This window comes from Euleptes europaea, chromosome 3 (genome assembly GCF_029931775.1).
Source record: "Euleptes europaea isolate rEulEur1 chromosome 3, rEulEur1.hap1, whole genome shotgun sequence".
Classification (NCBI taxonomy): domain Eukaryota; kingdom Metazoa; phylum Chordata; class Lepidosauria; order Squamata; family Sphaerodactylidae; genus Euleptes; species Euleptes europaea.
This window is the reverse complement of record NC_079314.1, coordinates 25,204,616-25,223,299: the sequence shown is the minus strand read 5'-3', so window position 1 is coordinate 25,223,299 and position 18,684 is coordinate 25,204,616. Positions and strand designations below refer to the sequence as shown.

Genomic DNA, 18,684 nt, shown 5'->3' with positions numbered 1-18,684 from the left:
TTGTGCCACGGTCCCCTCCCGTCAACTGATAAGTCCTTCAGTTATTGTTGCTTTAGTCTTTACTGATGCTTTCTTAATTTTTCTCGTCCAGTCCTCATCCGTGCATAGATACTGGGAAAGCCACGGATTCAAAGAACCGTGTTCTCAGTGGTGAGATACTGAGATGTAAATGTTAATCGGAACATCACCTTTATTTTCCTTCCCCATAATTTTTACCCAGTGCTATTAGCTTTGTTTGTAAGCTACTTTATGAATGATTTTCCTTTATTGCAGCATTGATGCTAAATAAATGAAAGAAGCTATGGAATGAATTGGAGCTGTCACATTGCTGGGAATGTGCATACTTAAAAAAAATTAAATTAAATTCTCCTTTGTGCATGCTGCAGACCACAGGTGATGGTTGGCGACTAAAGCAAGCCAGAATTTCTGAACCCCTGCTTTTGAATAGCTTCAGAATCCCTGGGACTAGGATTTATTTATTCATTCAAATATTTTGACCCTGCCTTTCCTCTTGGTTCAAGGTGGCTTATAGTAATAATTAAAATGTTACAAATTAAAACCAAAATAAAACAACAAACTCCAAATACTTCCCTCCCCTGCTAAAAGATCGCCGCTGTTTTGTAGCCCATCAAAAGCCTTTCAGCTCCTCCTAAAGATCTCCATTGAGGGTGCTCCCCTCACTTCTTCAGTGAGAACATTCCACAGAGTGGAAGGCACAATAGGAAAAGCCTGGGCTCTTGTCCAGCGTGGTGTAGTGGTTAGAAGCAGTGGTTTGGAGCGGTAGACTCTGATCTGGAGAAGCAGGTTTGATTCCCCACTCCTCCACGTAAGCGGTAGACGCTAATCTGGTGAACTGGATTTGTTTCCCCACTCCACATGAAGCTAACTGGGTGACCTTGGGCTAGTCACAGCTCTCTTAGAGCTCTCTCAGCCCTACCTCACAGGGTGTCTGCTGTGGGGAGGGGAAGGGAAGGTGATTGTAAGCTGGTTTGATTCTTTGTTAAGTGGTAGAGAAAGTCGGCATATAAAAACCAACTCTTCCTCCTCTTCCTCTTCTACTTCCTCCTGTTCCATCATACCCTGCCTGCCACTAAGTGTGGGAACAACCAAAAGGTGGCACACAGGTTATGCCACAAACATATTTAAAAATGAGGGATGAAACTTGTATCCTAGATTTATTCAGAAGTAAGTTCAACTGTTTTCAACAGAGAATACTCACAAGTAAGTGTGCGCAGGATTGCAGATATAGTCTGCTAGAACAATGCAAATAATGTAAGACCCGTGGCAAAGCTAGACTTGAGGATTTGCAATATCTTCCACATTTATTTTGTCATCTTTCTGTTGACTAAAACATTTGCCTTTTTGTATTTGACAGATTATCTAGCAGTGACAGAAGGGCTAGTGTAATGCAGGTTTATCTAGTAATCAGTGTGGTGTGTCTATTTTTGGATGCCGGGGGCCTGCTGAACAGCCATAGTAAACATAGTAGAGCTGAATGCAGCTTGATTGAGACACTCTCTGCTGAGTATGGGCTTACCGAGCCGCTAAAAACGGTTTGTTCCTCCAATTACAATTTAAAAGATTTTAATGAAACTTCATTCAGGAGTTCTATGAACAATTTTTAGTTTTCTGTGTTTTATCCCCCCAAAAAATTAAGAGCCAAAATATCCATTGCATGTGTCTCATCCTTCCACCGAAGCGCTCAGAGCAGTAGGCTTGGTTCTTCCTTCCCCACTTTATTATCAATACAGCCCTGTGAGGAAATTAGGCTGAGACAGTGACTGAATGAGAGCCAGCATGATGTAGTCAGACGAGGAACTGGGAAGCCCAGGTTTGAATCCCCACTCTGTCACGGCAGCTTGCCGGGTGAACGTGGGCTAGTCACACACTCTCAGCCTAACCTACCCCACAGGATTGTTGTGACAATGAAAACAGGAGAGGAGAATGATGCGAGCCACATTGGGTCCCCACTGGAGAAAAAGGAGAGATATAAATAAAGAAAATAAATAAATGCCTACTGAGTTTCATGGCAATGGGGATTTGGATTTCCCAGGTCCTAGTCCAGTTTAACCACTATACCACATAGGTGTACTCATGATCTCTCTGCCTGGAGAAAAACAGGAAAATCGGAGGGGGTTCAGTTTTTCCCAAAGGCTTTTTGTGGAACACTGGGGGAAACTTCTTATGAAATAGTTTCTCTTTTTTATTAGGGAAGGGGCTGTGGCTCAGTGGTAGAGCATCTGCTTGGCATGCAGAAGGGTCCCAGGTTCAATCGGCATCTCCAATTAAAGGGACTAGGCAAGTAGGTGATGGGAAAGACCTCTGCCTGAGACCCTGGAGAGCCGCTGCCAGTCTGAGTAGACAATTCTGACTTTGATGGACCAAGGGGCTGATTCAGTATAAGGCAGCTTCATGTGTGTTCATGTGTTTTTAAGACAAGCATATACTGTATTAGAAAATTATTCCTGTATATACTTTACAGCGGTATTCGCTCTGCAGCTCATGGAGAGCCACATTCGCAATTAACATCAACCAAGCAACTGCATTTATTTCATTCATGTCATGCTGCTGGCACTTCAGGAAGGCTTGCAGCTTGCCTGTTCTTCTGCCGGTGGCCATTTTGAGGTGGGAACCACCTTCTAACCAGAAGCCCCATCGGGCAAGTGCCCTGCCCACTTTCCTGAAACATGGGGCTGGTGCCACATTAGGGAACCTTTCAGAAAAGTCACAGGTGGCTCCTGAGCCACCAGGTATTGTTGCTTTAGACATATAAGACTCTCAAATTCAAGATGCATTGCTGCACCAAGAAAGTGCTGCCAGCTTCATAAGAACATAAAAAAGGCCCTGTTGGATCAAACCAAGGCCCATCATGTCCAGCAGCCTGTTCACACAGTGGGCAACCAGGTGCCTCTAGGAAGCCCACAAACAAGACGACTGCGTAAGCATTATTCCTGCCGGTGTTCCACAGCACCTAATATACTCGCCATGCTCCTCTGATCCTTGAGAGAATAGGTATGCATCATGACTAGTATTCATGTTGTCTCTTAGCCATGGATTGCCCTCTCCGCCATGAACATGTCCACTCCCCTCTTAAAGCCTTCCAAGTTGGCAGCCATCACCACATCCTGGGGCAGGGAGTTCCACAATTGAACTACGCTATAAAAGCTTTCATGAGGGTAACTGACATGGCCTTCTTTACTTGCTGCCTGGTTACCTTTGGTGACTTTGATCTAGCTTGTTGGAGAATGTAGAAGCCAGTAGTACCCTGAAATCTGTTGCCATGTTAACCTGAACCCCATGTTGTCTACATTTACAACGTTGTCCTGAAAAGTCTCTGACTTACCACAGACTGGGAAACACGCAGTTTATGGCCCTGCCTTGGTGGAGGTGATGTTAGAATTTTCAAGGATTTGTTTACTGTTTAAAAGTTAACTAATTTGTCCCATAATTAATAGTGGTACCGCAGTGTTAAATGGTCCAATTTTTAAATGTTACGTTTAACGCAGTGTCTAGATATCCTGCTAGCTTTATTATGACTGTTTCTTTCCAACTAACGCTTTATATTATGTATAGCAAAATGCGCGTTTTTTTATTTTCAAGGTGTTTTTTTTTTACCACTTCAGATGACAAAAAAATAAGCAATGTGTGGTAGAGTAGCATAGGATGCGTCAGTTTTCCTGGTTCTCTTTTTCCTGCTGGGTGAGTTTGAAATTTTGTTTGTAGAAAACATAAACCATTTACACTTTTAAATTTCATAAATATGTCCCAAAGTCCATTTTTTATATGCTAAGTTGTACATGATGTGTTTCATGTTGTTGAGTTCAGGCTTGATACAAAAGTAAGAATTACGTATTTCAGGGTGCCTCCTCCCCCAAAAAACCTTCCTTTTTTTAAAGTGCAAAGCAAATGGAACCAAATAGCATGGTAATACATAGTGGTTGGAGGATAAGAAAAGTAATCAGCAAAGTAATGTGTGTGTGTAAAGTGCCGTCAAGTCGCAGCCGAATTATGGCGACCCCTTTTGGGGTTTTCATGGCAAGAGACTAACAGAGGTGGTTTGCCAGTGCCTTCCTCTGCACAGCAACCCTGGTATTCCTTGGTGGTCTCCCATCCAAATACTAACCAGGGCTGACTCAGCTTAGCTTCCGAGAGCTGACGAGATCAAGCTATACCAGGCAGCCTTCCCTCCCAAGCAAAGTCATACCCCAGAACATCTTCCTCAAGTTGAAGAATCTCACTCTGGCTTAAAAGTCTATTGAAGAATGTTGTGGGCACGTGCTGGTGGCTTCATTGCCTTAATGAGTGGGTTCTTGCTAGATAGTATGTCCTCAAATTTCAATTAATACTAGTCTAACGATAAAATATCACTTATTTTTCCCCTATAATGAGCTTGCCCACTTCCCCAGTTTTTTAAAACTTTAATATTCAACACTAGCTGTTGTGTCCTCCCATAACGAAAGGATTCTCCACTGAGGCAAGGGCATCCTGAGCTGTGGGTTGTTTTCCTCTCCATCCGGGTAGGCAGGACTAAAGTTTCTGACTTCCTGTATCCCTTGGTGGGAAAACAGCCTGAGGAAGCCAGTTTCCGTCCTGCCTATCCGGGTAGAGCAGGCAACCTTGCACAGCTCCGTGCCAGAGGCTCTATTAGGACTACTTAGAATCAGATTTACTCGTCTCTGTTGTCTTCCCACGTATTGTGAGTTTTTTCTCTCCTAATCTTTACCCACCTTGTCAGCCCCCTCCTTCCCTCTCATTACCCACCTTCGTCTTCCCTCCTCTGTTAAGGGACTTGGGGTAGATTTCTTCAAAATGGCCGACGCCATTTTAGTAAGAGACGACGATCTTCTCTCCGAGAAGGACTACCAAAGGGGGCTGGTCCAAACCACCCCCAAGGGCTCCGGATCTCCCAACGGCCGCTCAGGCGGACCATTAGGGAGTATAATAGAACCGGGAGAACCTCCGCGGCCCAAGTCAAGTCTAAAAAGGCGCGAAAGACCGCGCCGCCACAACTGGGTGGTAGGAAGAGGAGGCGCGGCGGCAAGCTAGGCACCGGGCCGAAAGCCGGGCGCAAAACACCCGACTCTTCGCCGAAAGCCTCAACTCTAGCCCTTAGCGCACAGGATGCGTCTGAGGCGGCGGCGGTTGCATTCTTCCCGACGGGGACTGGTAACTTCGCGACAATGGCAGCAATGGGAGCTTTCCCGGCGGGAGTTGGCAACCCCCCCCCAACCAGGCGGCAGAAGGCGGCCATTTTATTTCATGGCAGAACGCTGACGAATTGATTAATTATGCCCTACAGCGCCAGTGGCAGGCCTTCCAATCTTTCCAGGCCCGCCTTCCTCCTCCCATGGGTTTGGGCCCCTACGGGACTCCCCCTAACCCTTTGACTCATCCTAACCAAAGCAATACTTCTTCTACTGAGGAGGATTGCGGCCCTAGTACCTCTACTAACATGAGAAATAACGCATGACCCACAAAAGCAGCCACGAAGGCTAAGTTCTCTGAGCCCAGGGAAGCTCAAATAGAAAACTCTAAATCTCCTAACTCTTCTGTTGAATATGAGGAGGAAGAAAAAGAGGAAGGCGAATTTGATTCGGATGACGATCCACCTCAGGAGACAGACCAACATAATAGGCTGTTCTCGGGAGAGGATTATCAGGCCCTCTTGGCCAAGGCTATTCTCGCCCTTGACCTTAACGAGGAGATAGACCAATCTGACGAACCCTAGTCCAAATGGAAAAAGGGAGTCAAAGAATGTTTTCCTAGACCAAAATCACTCACTAATACAGTTCCATTTCCAGAGTTCTTTATCAATGCAGTTAGAGAAGAGTGGGACCATCCAGTTCCTAATAGGCAACTCCCCACGAATATTAGGAAACTATACAATCTGGCACCTCATGCCATGACAATGCTCAAATTTCCCCTGGTAGACGCTCCTGTTCTGGACCTGCAGTCACCTGGTTTGGTACCAGAGGATGGAGTGGGCTCATTGAGAGACCAACTAGACAGAAAATCAGACTATTTGGCGAGAAACGTGCATGAGGCATCGGCCATGGCTATCCAGGCCAGCGCCACTACGTCTATTTTCACTAGGGCTTCCTACCTGTGGATAAAAAAGATTATTCAACTTGTCCCAGAGGACAATCTCAGGGTCATAGGGGGCCTTGAAAGGGTTAAAAATGCCATAACCTTAATGGCTGATGCCTCTCTTGATACAATGTCTTCAGTGGCAAGATCAATGGCATCAGTCACTTCCATTAGAAGGGGACTCTGGCTTAGGGCTTGGCCTGCAGACTTTAAGGCCAAAACCACCCTCATGGCATACCCTGTTAAAGAGGGACGCCTATTTGGCGAGAAGCTTGACAGCATACTCGTCGAAACAAAAGATAAAAAGTAAGTTCTCCCTATGCAAATTAAAAAGGACCATCGCCCTCCCTCATAACCTTCCTTTTGTTCCCCCAAGTTCTCACCTAAATTCAGGACTGAATACAGGAGAGGTTCTTGGGGATCAAACTTGGGGATCATGGGGCAATACCAGATCCTTTCGCGGTGTGGGGGGGGGGAGATTCTCCAGACCCCAGGGGTTCCAGCCCAGATCAGAAAAAGGAGACCAGTTCACAAAAAATACCCCTCAGTGACGCCAGTCACATTCAGGTGGGGGGAAGACTTCAGGAGTTTGCGACAAGGTGGTCCATGTCCAAGCCGGACAAATGGGTCTCACAAATTTTAACAAACGACTATCTCCTGGAGTTTACATCCCGGCCACGGGACCGCTTTCTATGCTCCCCAGTATCATTCAAGAAAGGGAAACACTCAAGGACACTAACAGCTATTCAGCATCTGGTCCATATCAAGGCCATAGAACCAGTGCCCAGCCATCAGAAGGGTCAGGGAGTGTATTCCATTTTCTTCACCGTCCCGAAGAAAAAAGGGGACTGGAGGGCCATTCTCGATTTAAAGTACATCAACAACAGGATGGCCCATAGACATTTCCGTATGGAAACGGTCAAATCAATTGTGGAATCGCTACTCCCGGGCACCTTTATGATGGCTGTGGACCTCATGGAGGCTTACCTCCATATTCCCATCCATCCATTACACAGACCCTTTCTAAGGTTCGCTTATGGAAACAACTACTACCAATTCAAGGCCCTCCCATTCGGGTTGACCTCTGCCCCGAGGGTCTTCACCAAAATATTGGTAACCATCATTGCATCCCTCAGACAGGAGGGAATCCAGGTACATCCGTACCTGGACGACATCCTGATCTAAGCCCCAACACCGATCCTATCTCGCACTCACACAGAAAGGGTTATCCAGGTCCTTCAGGAACATGGGTACCTCATAAATTTCCAAAAGAGCTCATTGCGTCCATCACAGATGATGACGCACCTGGGAGCCAAAATCAGCTCCAAAAACAACTCCCTATCCCTACCTCAGGAACCGATCAACAAACTGATGTCCTTTGCATACAACACGGCCAAGTCCAAGACTGCTATGCTCATGTCCCTAGCGGCCCTATTGGGTCTTATGGTTTCTTGCATTGCAATAGTACCATGGGCACGATTCCACTCACGCCCGCTGCAGTGGCTTCTACGCCCACACCAGCTAGACATCACAAAGAAAAAGATCAAAAAGGATAGCTATTCCTCCCAAGGTCAGTCACAGCCTTCGCTGGTGGACCAACCCATCGAACCTCCGCAAGGCCGCACAATACATTCACGAAGATCCCATCCAAATTTTCACAGATGCCAGCCTCATGGGCTGGGGGGCCACTCTAGGCGACCAGATAGCCCAAGGGCGTTGGTCGCAACAGGAATCACGGCTCCACATCAACCTGCTGGAACTGAGAGCCGTAAAATTGGCTCTTCGGAAATTTACAGACACAATCAGGAACCACCATCTCCTTATAAGAACCGACAATATTACAACAAAAGCCTATATCAACAAACAGGGCAGCTCCAAGTCCTCTTCCCTGCACAGGGAAGCGGTGGCGATATTCACGTGGGCTCAAGCCAATGTTCCATCGATCCGAGCGGAACATATCAAGGGAGACCTCTGTCGCGCACAGCTTGTCTGGACTTCAGGAGTTTACCTGGTAGCAACTTCACACCACGCAGTTCTGCTATGTACAGTTTATTTACAATATCTACACAGAGTCCTTTGGCTGTTAACATTCACAGCTCTGAGCATCAGCATGCTCCGCCAGCACGTATATTTCAGGCAAGAAGTAACTTACATTCACTACACAGACTTATATACACATTTATGACCAATCACAGTTCACCTGAGATGAGTCATTCTGGAAATCCCCATTCCTGGCTGTACAAACTGGATCAGACCAGCATCATCACATGACTTAGCTGTCACTCTGATCAGTATGATCTGTTTAGCAAACTGCAGACTAGACATAACTTTGACATATGTTGATAACCTCAACCTTCACGCCGACTGGCTAAGTCGCCAGTGTGTAGACGAGGGAGAATGGGAGCTAGATCAAGAAACATTTCAGCAGCTTACAGAAATATTTGGTACCCCTTCCGTAGATCTGTTCGCTTCCGAGTCAAATCACAAGGTTCCCAGATTTTATTCCAGGTACTTCCACCCAAGAGCAGAAGTCACAGATGCTCTTCTCAGCCCATGGCCCAAGGGACTGCTTTATGCCTTTCCCCCAATTCCCATCCTTCCCAAAGTCCTCCGCAAAATTCATCAACACAGAGCCAATGTAATTCTAATAGCTCCTTACTGGCCTCGGAGACCATGGTTTGTAACCCTGAAACGCATGTCTTACCAAGATCGGTGGCAGATTCCAGCGGAATTGACCACTCTCCGCCAGGGGCCCATAATACACCCAAACCCCCAATGGTTCTGTTTGACCACCTGGCGCTTGTTTGACAGCCTGACGAAGTGGTCAGTACAATCATAGAAGCCCGGAGGCCATCCACACGCCGTATATACAATGCGTCATGGAAAGCCTTCGCCCGATGGGCTAGGAGAAAGAAGTTCGACCCACTTCACCCAGGCATCCCCAGAATCTTGGAATTCCTACAAGAGGGAGTCAGGCAAAATTTCAAGGCTTCTACCTTGAGACGACAGGTGGCTGCCATTTCTACCATGATCCCCTTTTCAGACGGATATCCCACAGCACAACATAGACATATTTCTGCCTTTTTGAAAGGGGTCTCTCAAACTCAACCCCCAGTCATCCACAGGTTCCCTACATGGAACCTCAACCTGGTCCTGAAGGCTCTCACGGTCCCACCCTTCGAGCCCCTCAGAACAGTACCCATGAGATACCTTCGCATGAAGGTACTTTTCCTTACGGCAATCACATCGGCTAGAAGGGTATCTGAGCTTAGGGCTTTCTCTATTAGGAAAGGCCTATGTGTCTTCCATAAAGACAGGGTCGTGCTAACTCCTGACCCCACCTTCCAACCAAAAATAAATTTGCATTTCCACAGGACTCAGGAAATCAACCTTCCTTCATTCTGTCCAAAACCAACTGGTCCAAAGGAGACCTCATGGCACACATTAGATTTAAGGAGGGCTGTCCGTATCTTCATTGACCGCACAGCAGACATTAGGAAGTCCGACTTCATGTTCATAGGGATTTCCAACCCCGGTAAGGGACAAAGAATGTCAGCCGCCGCTATTAGCTACACAATCAAATCATGTATAGCAGAGGCGTACAAGGTAACCGGCAAGCCTGTGCCGGAGGGCATTACGGCACATTCCCTTAGAAGCACCACCACTACAGCTGCCTTTGACAAACAGGCACCGGTGGAGGAGATATGTCGGGCCGCCACCTGGTCCTCCGTTTCGACATTTGTCAGGCATTACAGGATCCATACCTGGTCTTCAGCACAAGCGGCCTTCGGCCGCAGGGTCCTACAAAGTGTGGTTGAGTAATCAGTTTTTCCCACCCTTATGGGAGCTCTTATAAGTCCCACAGCTCAGGATGCCCTTGCCTCAGTGGAGAATATAGCCTTGGATACTCACCGTGAGGGCTTATTCTCCTCTGAGGTGAAGGGCATCCTGCCCCTCCCTTATTCCTTATAAGGATCTCATAGGCACCTCAAATTAAGCGACAGTTCCTAATATAAACAGAACACAGGCAGTTCCCCATGCCAACTTCAATAAGGTTCCCATAGTTTGCATAAGCATGGATTGTAACACATCTGGTTTCTCTGTTGGATTACTTATAGTTATATGTTATAATACAGTTCTATCGCAAGTTTGTCTCGTTTCTGTCAACGTAGCTAGTATAGACGGTAACTGGCTTCCTCAGGCTGTTTTCCCGCCAAGGGATACAGGAAGTCAGAAACTTTAGTCCTGCCTACCCGGATGGAGAGGAAAACAACCCACAGCTCAGGATGCCCTTCGCCTCAGAGGAGAATAAGCCCTCATGGTGAGTATCCAAGGCTATATTCTAATGCTTCTTAGTTTTTAATTTAATCCTCCTGACACTTTCTATAGTGGAGCAAGGGACGAAGTGTTTTGGAGAGACAGCGTGGTGTAGTGGTTAAGAGTGGTGGTTTGGAGCGGTGGACTTTGATCTGGAGAACCAGGTTTGTTTCCCCACTCCTCCACATGAAGCCAGCTGGGTGACCTTGGGCAAGTTACAGCTCTGTTAGAGCTCTCTCAGCCTCACCTACCTCACATGGTGTCTGTTTTGTGGGGAGGGGAAGGGAAGGTGATTGTAAGACGAGTTGAGTCTCCCTTAAGTGGTAGAGAAAGTCGGCATATAAAAACCAACTCTTCTTCTTCCCCCAGGACACACATTCTTAGGCTACCTTATTTCATTTTTTACTCTCATTAAGCAATTTAATAAAATCCCCTGCATGCATCTCAAGATCCTGCATTAGCTTCTCACCTACCTCTAATAGCTGTGTTTGCCTGTCTGTCCTTGGTGCTTTGGGTCAGGTGTCTGTCAGTGCTCCAATTTCAAAGGGTTAACTGTGTCATCACAGAGACAAATGGTTATTCCTCAGCAGTCTGTGCAGTGAATGTCAATATCGGGGCCAGTCTACTTCTATTTCCTACACTGGCTGGTTACTGTTTTCAGTCTCTGGAAGATATCTGTCTGAGGCCTGGCAGAAGAACTGCTGCAATGTGAGATTTGAAAGGCAGTGATCCTAGGGGACTCACAGTTTGAGGTCTGGGAAGCGACTACAAGGCAAAACTTCCACATTCAATGTATACAAACATGAACACCTGCGATGTACAATCTTATATTAACCAAAGTAGGATCCAAAAAAAGACCAGACGCGTTTTGGCCTAAGAAGGCCTTCCTTAGTCGTCAGTAATATAGTTATAGTTTAGCACTCATCCTGATAATATAATTATATCATAAAGAACAGTAAAAATGTATCAAAGCCCTTCTAGTATAATGAAGCTCCCTGTATGTTTATTTATTTCTTATATACTAGAACGTGGCTTCCATGTCTCACCTTCTGTTGCATGTCGGGCTCTTAAGGATGTGTATACATCAAGCAGTGTAATAGGTCTTGACTTGCATACAGGGAGCTTACAATCACCTTCCCTTCCCAACAACAGACACATAGTGAGGAAGGTGGGGCTGAGAGAGCTCTAAGAGAGCTGTGACTAGCCCAAAGTCACTCAGCTGGCTTCATGTGGAGGAGTGGGGAAACCAACCCGGTTCACCAGATTAGCATCCGCCACTCATGTGGAGGAGTGGGGAATCGAACCCAGTTCTCCAGATCAGAGTCCACCGCTCCAAACCACTGTTCTTAACCACTACATCATGCTGGTTCTCTGTGCAGCTGAGGGAGCCAGCAAGTGCATGAAAACACATCCCCGCCCCTGCATTTAACCTTCGGCAGGTGTGACGAAATAATAGATTATATTTTCAGCTCTGCTTGTTCAAGCAATTTGGGTGACTATAATTATCAAATGTTGATTTCGTGATGGCAATTTCCCTGCTGCCCAACCCCTGCAGCCTACAGGGTCGTAGGGAAATAGGGAAGGAACTCCTTTTTCTAAGGCAATGATACTCAGTGGTTCAGGAGCTACCTGTAGCTCTTCTGAGCACTGTTCTTTAGCAACACACCTGTCAGGAAAGCAGGAAAAGCCTTTGCCCATTGAGGCTTATGGTTGGTAGATGGTTTCCCCCTTGAAACAGGTGCACCTGGAGAAACAGATAAGCTGCAAGCCTCCCTGAGGTGCCAGCCTCATGCCAGCAGTGGAAGTAAATGTGGCTGTTTTGGCTGATGGTAATGTGGCTAATGGGGTTCTCCACAAGCCACAGTGCAAGTACCTCTGTTCTGAGGTCTACATCTGCTGTTAACTGTATTAATATTTATTATTATTATGGTCCTTAGACCAAGCATAAAATGCTTGCAGTTGAGAGTCAGCGTGGCGTAGTGGTTAAAAGCGATGGTTTGGAGCAGTGGACTGTGATCTGGAGAACCGGGTTCGAATCCTCACTCCTCCTCATGAGGGGCGGAGGCTAATCTGGTGAACCAGGTTGGTTTCCCCACTCCTACACATGAAGCCAGCTGGGTGACCTTGGGCTAGTCACAGTACTATTAAGAGCTCTCAGCCCCATCTACCTCACAGGGTGTCTGTTGTAATCAATACATTTGATTAAAACACTATACAAAATATTACTCTTTAAAAACTGGTCAACAATATACATTTACACAATTAGTCCCCTCTACAACCTTTCATTCCTGTTTAGACTTCCTATAATTAAATACTATTCTACAAAACTTGGCCACTAACTTTGTTACCTGACAAAATTCATCCTTAAGAAAGATGTTTAACGGATTCAGGATAACCAGTGCTCTTTCTTAAAAGAGGGCCAAGAATCTTCTCCCTGTCCTCCTTATAGTACCTACACCTGAGAAGGACATGTTCCAGTGTTTCTGGTTCACCATTTGCAGGGACAGAACCTTTGTGAGAGGGGGAGTCTTTTTGAATTTTCCTTCTAATACTGCAGAGGGCAGAACCGAACATTGAGTTAGAGTAAATGCTCTCCAAGTTAGGGCTGTCGATTCGGTTCCATCCGACATGGAAAACAGCCGAATTTTCCCCGATAGAGTTTGGATAGAGCCAAAGTAAAAAAAGGCGTGAAAACGACGAGCCAAACTCAGCAAGTTCAGGCGGACGCCAAATAAATTCATATAACTTCGGTGCCCCCGAATCAGCATTCTCCCGCGGCCAATGGTGGCTCAAGCTGGGTCTTCTTCTGGCTAATTAGAGTAGGGATTCTCCCTTTTGAATTGGCCAGGAGAAGAGTATAAAAACTCCCGAGTCCCTCCCGTCCCGTCCCCTCCCAAGTTCATTTCCTTCCATTTTGGTGGTGCTGCTCCTGAGAGATCCTGAGCTGAGCTGCTTACTGGAATAGAATTGGATTTACTCCCTGCTCCTGCTGGAAGACATCCACACAAGTTTGATTTTTGGGGGTTTTCTCTATACCTTTTCTCGTGTGTGTGTGTGTGGGGGGGGGAAAGCAGATTCTGTGTGTGTGTGTGGGGAAGCAGTTTCTGTGGTTGGGGGTGGGGAAGCCAAAGGGGGGCTGTTGCCTGTTCTGCCGGGGGAGTGTGCCCGCTCGCCTCTGTGGAAGTGTGTGTTCTGCCTTTTTCTGTCCGTTGCCACCCTTGCCTGGAGTTGAGTCAGTGTGGCGGTGCGGCGTGAGTGTCCCTCTGCTCGGCACCCGCGCCTCCTCTTCCTTGGATCGTTTGTTTGGGGTTGAGCTGAGAGCCTGGTTTGAGGGGGGGGCTGTTGCCTGTTCTGCCGGGGGGGTTGCCCGCTCTCCTCTGCGGGAGTGTGCATTCTGCCTTTTTTGCCCGTTGCCACCCTCGCCTGGAGTTGAGTCAGTGTGGCGGTGCGGCGTGAGTCTCCCTCCGCTCGGCACCCGCTCCTCCTCCTTGGTTCGTTTGTTTGGGGTTGAGCTGAGCCATACTCGTTTGAGGGGGGGTTGTTCTGCTGGGGGGGGGCTTGATTGCCTCTGTGGAGTGTGATTTGGGGGGGTTACCTGTCCTGGGGGGGCTGATTGCCTCTTTGCGAGTGAAATCTATCCTGAAGATACGGAATTTGTGCAGATCGCACTTACGCTAGTAGCGTTATAAGATGCACTTTGGCTGTGTTGAAATGAAAAGATACGTTACCCATGCTACTTATGCTGTTTACTTACGCTTTGAGCGTTGTTGGATGCACTTTCAGCGTAGTTACATTGGCTCTTAGAAGCCACGGACTGGCTTCTACTGTGTGGGGGGGGGGAGCCAAAGGGGGGGTGACCTGTCCTGGGGGGGCTTGATCTCCTCTTTGCGAGTGTGATTGTTGCTGTTTTCACTGGTTGCCACCTTCGCCTGGAGGTCAGTGTGGGTCGGTGAGTCTCTCTTTGGCTGCCCCAGAAACAATGGGAGGTTTTGCCTTGGATTTGCCGCTCTCTGATGCACATTAAGGATTGCCGGCTCCTCTTCATTCCAATGGGCGGAGGGGGGGACCCCTTCCAGACCCCATAACTCAGGACACCCTGACCCAATCTGCACCAAACTTGGGGGTTCTTGCAAGAAGGGTCCCCTCAAGCTACACTGAAAGTTTGGGATCTCTACCTCCAAAAATGCCCTTCGGAGCCGCGGAAAGCCTCAAATGTGCTTAAATGGCATTATTCGGCCGAATTTATTTGCGAATGACAAATTTCATGCCGAATTCTAGGAATCCGAATAGGAGGAGTTCGGACTTCAACATTGCCTGAAAAAAAATTGGCCATATTTTGCCGAATCCGAATTTTACCGAATTTTTTTTTAACAGCCCTACTCCTAGTAGTATTTCCTTCTAACATTGAAAGGTATGTCGCTAGGCAAGGGATGTACTTGGTTTTGACAGATGCCCTAAAAAAAGGCTCTCTAGCTAGAGCAAATTGCCTTTCAGAGTCTTTTATTCTTTGTTTTACTGCTTGTCTTGCTCTGTCATAACCTAAAGCCCTCAGATTCTCTGGGGACCATCAGTAGACATATCCTGAGGGATAGCTATCTGTCTTATAGTTGAGGCCAGCGACGGTTTCTCCCTATAAATAGTGGCCTCCCTAATCTCTTCTCCTCCCCCACTGCTGAGTTCCCCCCTACTTGTACCATCTTGGAGGTGATTACATCTAATTGCCCAACTGCAGATGATTATTTTTTATTCTTGCGCCATCGGGGGCATTATTGCCCTATTATTAAAATGGTTCAGGCTGTTTTCAAGTGTATTTTAAATTGCATTTTAATATTTTATTGTTTTTAGTGTAATTCTGTTTGTGAGTTGCCCTGAGCCCGGCCTTCGGGCTGGGGAGAGCAGGGTAAAAGTGCAATAAAATAAATAAATATATCCTCCACCACCACCACCCCAAATAGTTCCATTCTGTTGAGAGAGATGGAGACTCAGTTATGATGCAGGCAAAGGCAAGTTGCTAAATTTGTCACTTTTAAACGGGGGTAAAGTTTCTTGTTTCTTTATTATATTTATAGAGTACTTTTCATTCACTTTTGGGGTGGGGGTGAAGCATAAAAAACAAAATAAAACTACGCAAAGCTAAAATAAAAGTCTAAAGTGAATTCCAAAAAAATCATAGGGAGACAGGGTAAGCAAACAGAACAGCAGCGGGATGATCAAAACGGAGTGTCGGACCGAGGTGAAGAGCAGCAAAATAATTTGCTTGTAATGTAATCGAGGCACAGTGGGGGAAAGGTACATTTTCACCCCCTTCTAAGAAGAGAGGAGAGACTGTGCCAAATCTCCAAGGGAAGGGAGTGGTAAAGGGTTCTCGAAAACACAGCCCCGGGAGGGCTTCGTCAGGGCAGCGGGCCAAATGTGTAATTGAAGGAGAGGCAAGGCTTGCTGTAATCAAAACCACCCTCCCCAGACCCTCTCTCTGTGCTCAGGTCAGTGTTTGCCAGAACAAAAGTCTGGGTCACAATTAGCTCCTTACAAAGCATGTTTGTGGAGCCCTGGCTTAAGGGGTTTTCAGGACAGGGTCTTTGTGACCACTGTCTGCCTGCAAGGTCTATATTGGATTACACAGGATGGCAATCTACACAATTTATTCCTGCAGAGGCTTGTTTATACACAAGCAGAAACACCCTATTATCCTCATGCCTAACATGCATGGATGAATTGCGTGTAAAGTCAAGCAATGTATTTTTCTCATCTGGCACAGCTTGTCAGTTCCTCAGATAGCAAGTCCAAACAGTACCCCTGCCATATCTCTCTGTCCTCCCATCTTTAATGCATTTTGTATTCCACCCTTCCGACAAGGATTTCAGGGTGGTATTCGTGGTTATCCTCTCCTCCGTTTTGCCCTCTCAGCAACCTTGTGAGGGAGGTTAGGCTGAGAGAAAGAGTGTTTGTATGTGTGTGTGTGTGGGGGGGGTGGCTCAGTGGTAGAGCATCTTTTTGGCATGCAGAAGGTCCCAGGTTCAATCCCCGGCATCTCCAGTTAAAGGCACTAGGCAAGTAGGTGATGTGAAAGACCTCTGCCTGAAACCCTGGAGAGCCGCTGCCGGTCTGAGTAGGCAATACTGACTTTGCTGGACTAAGGGTCTGATTCAGTATAAGGCAGCTTCATGGGTTCATCTGAGACAGGCTTCAGGTTATCCAGCGATCTTATGGCAGAGGCAGAATTCGAACCTGGATCTCCATTGGTGAAGTCCACCATAGGCACTCGTTAACACAAAGCAATTGGTTTTCTAGAACGTGATAAATAATATAATATCAAAATTAGTGTTTATCTGCCACGATGGTTATGTACTTTGGGTAACACAGGGTTAATGTCTTGGTTTGCAAAAAGAGTCGAGATAGTTTTGTACGCCTTGCCTTGTTCATATTTCTACTTTCTGAGTTGCATTTCAGTGAAAGGTTAGATGTTCCTATGCAAAACAACGTTTTACTTCTAAATATGACACGCAGCAGATGGTTGCTGGTCAGGAAAGATTAAAATTAAACCTCCCCAATTGCTGTGTGTTTATCTCTTACTGAGTGTGTGTGTGTGTGTGGCAGAGCGAGGGAGAGAGCTGCATCTTGGTTCTCCACTGTTGATTTTTGTGTTTTCAACTGGGTTCTCCTTTGTCCCAGGAGGCCATGGAGTGAAACCTGATCCTAGCCACAGCCTGCTGCATCCACTGAATCCAGCCGAACAGTCTGCTCAAGATGCAGATGGCTGCTTTCATGTCACGGCCTGAAATATCTCCCCCTCCACTCCTCTGCTGTCCTCTCTCCCTCTTTGTTTGCCCCATGGCACAGAGTGGTAAGCTGCAGTACTGCAGTCCAAAGCTCTGCTCACGACCTGAGATCGATCCCAAAGGAAGTTGGTTTCAGGTAGCCGGCTCAGGGTTGACTCAGCCTTCCATCCTTCCAAGGTCGGTAAAATGAGTACCCAGCTTGCTGGGGGTAAAGCGTAAATGACTGGGGAAGGCAATGGCAAACCACCCCATAAACATAGTCTGCCTAGTAAATGTCGGGATGTGACGTCACCCCATGGGTCAGGAATGACCCTGCGCTTGCACAGGGGGGCTACCTTTACCTTTTACCTCCACTCCTCTGCTGTCCTCTCTCCCTCTTTGTTTGTTTAACATCCAGCCTATTGAAGAGTTCTGGAGAACTCAGAAGCTTGCACACCGTGTTTTGTTATTTTGGTTGGCCTCAGTAAAAGAGATTGAATGGCCTTTTAAAAACAAGCTTCTCTGTTTACCATACAGAATGGTCTGAATTACCTTTTTTCCCCCCTGTGCATTGTTGACAGTTAGACTTCCGTGTTGCTGTTTCTTTATCCAAGCGCGGTTAAAACTGTCCATATCCAGCAAGCAGGGTGGATGTGCAGGATCAGGTTTGTCCTGCTGGTTGGGGTGCTGTGCAGGTAATAATCCAGCGTGCAGCAGATGTGCTTGTGGTGGCACCCATGCAAGTATAGGTGTCACAGCGACCGAGGGTCTGGATGGGAGTGAGGGATTCAGTCCCTTTCCAGTTCAGCAAAGAGGGTCATTATGTACCCAGTAAGCGGGGGGGGGGGGGAGCACGTAGGAGCCCTGTGGCACAGAGTGGTAAGCCGCAATACTGCAGTCAAAAGCTCTGCTCACAGCCTGAGTTCAATCCCGACGGAAGTAAAGTTCAGGTAGCTGGGTCAAGGTTGACTCAGCCTTCCGTACTTCCGAGGTTGGTGAAAGGAGTACCCAGCTTGCTGCTGGGGGTAAAGTATAGATGACTGGGGAAGGAAATTGCAAACCACCCTGTAAACAGAGTCTGCCTAGTAAATGTTGGGATGTGACATCACCCCATGGGTCAGTAATGACCTGGTGCTTGCACAGGAGACTACCTTTACCTTTGGTGGGGGAGCATAGCCTCTTTCTCCGCTTGAGGATCTCTGGATCAGGATTTTTGTCTTAGTCTTTGTAAAGCAGTGTAAGTTAGGATGTGCTTTTCTTATTTTCTTTTTAATATTTCTGTCCCAGTGGTCTCCTGTCCTTGTCTTCCCTCCTTGACTTCAGTACCTACTTGGTGTGTGGTTTTAATTGTTGTTCCAGAAGAAAAGTAGAATATAGATTTTTAAATAAATTCTGTCATGTTCCGACTTCACATTGTAAGACTAAGGAGAAATTGACATTTAAATCAAGACCTGAAGGGCTAAAATATGAACTAATGAACTGCCTTGGCAGGAAAAGTAAACATTCATTTTCTTGGACATCT

At 46.8% G+C, this 18,684-nt stretch overlaps 1 protein-coding gene across 1 annotated transcript in view; it reads left to right on the top strand.

Annotated features, from left to right (window-relative positions):
* The window catches only part of MACO1 (macoilin 1), a 102,513-nt gene that overhangs the window by 62,642 nt on the left and 21,187 nt on the right, over positions 1–18,684 (top strand). The window lies entirely within an intron of this gene.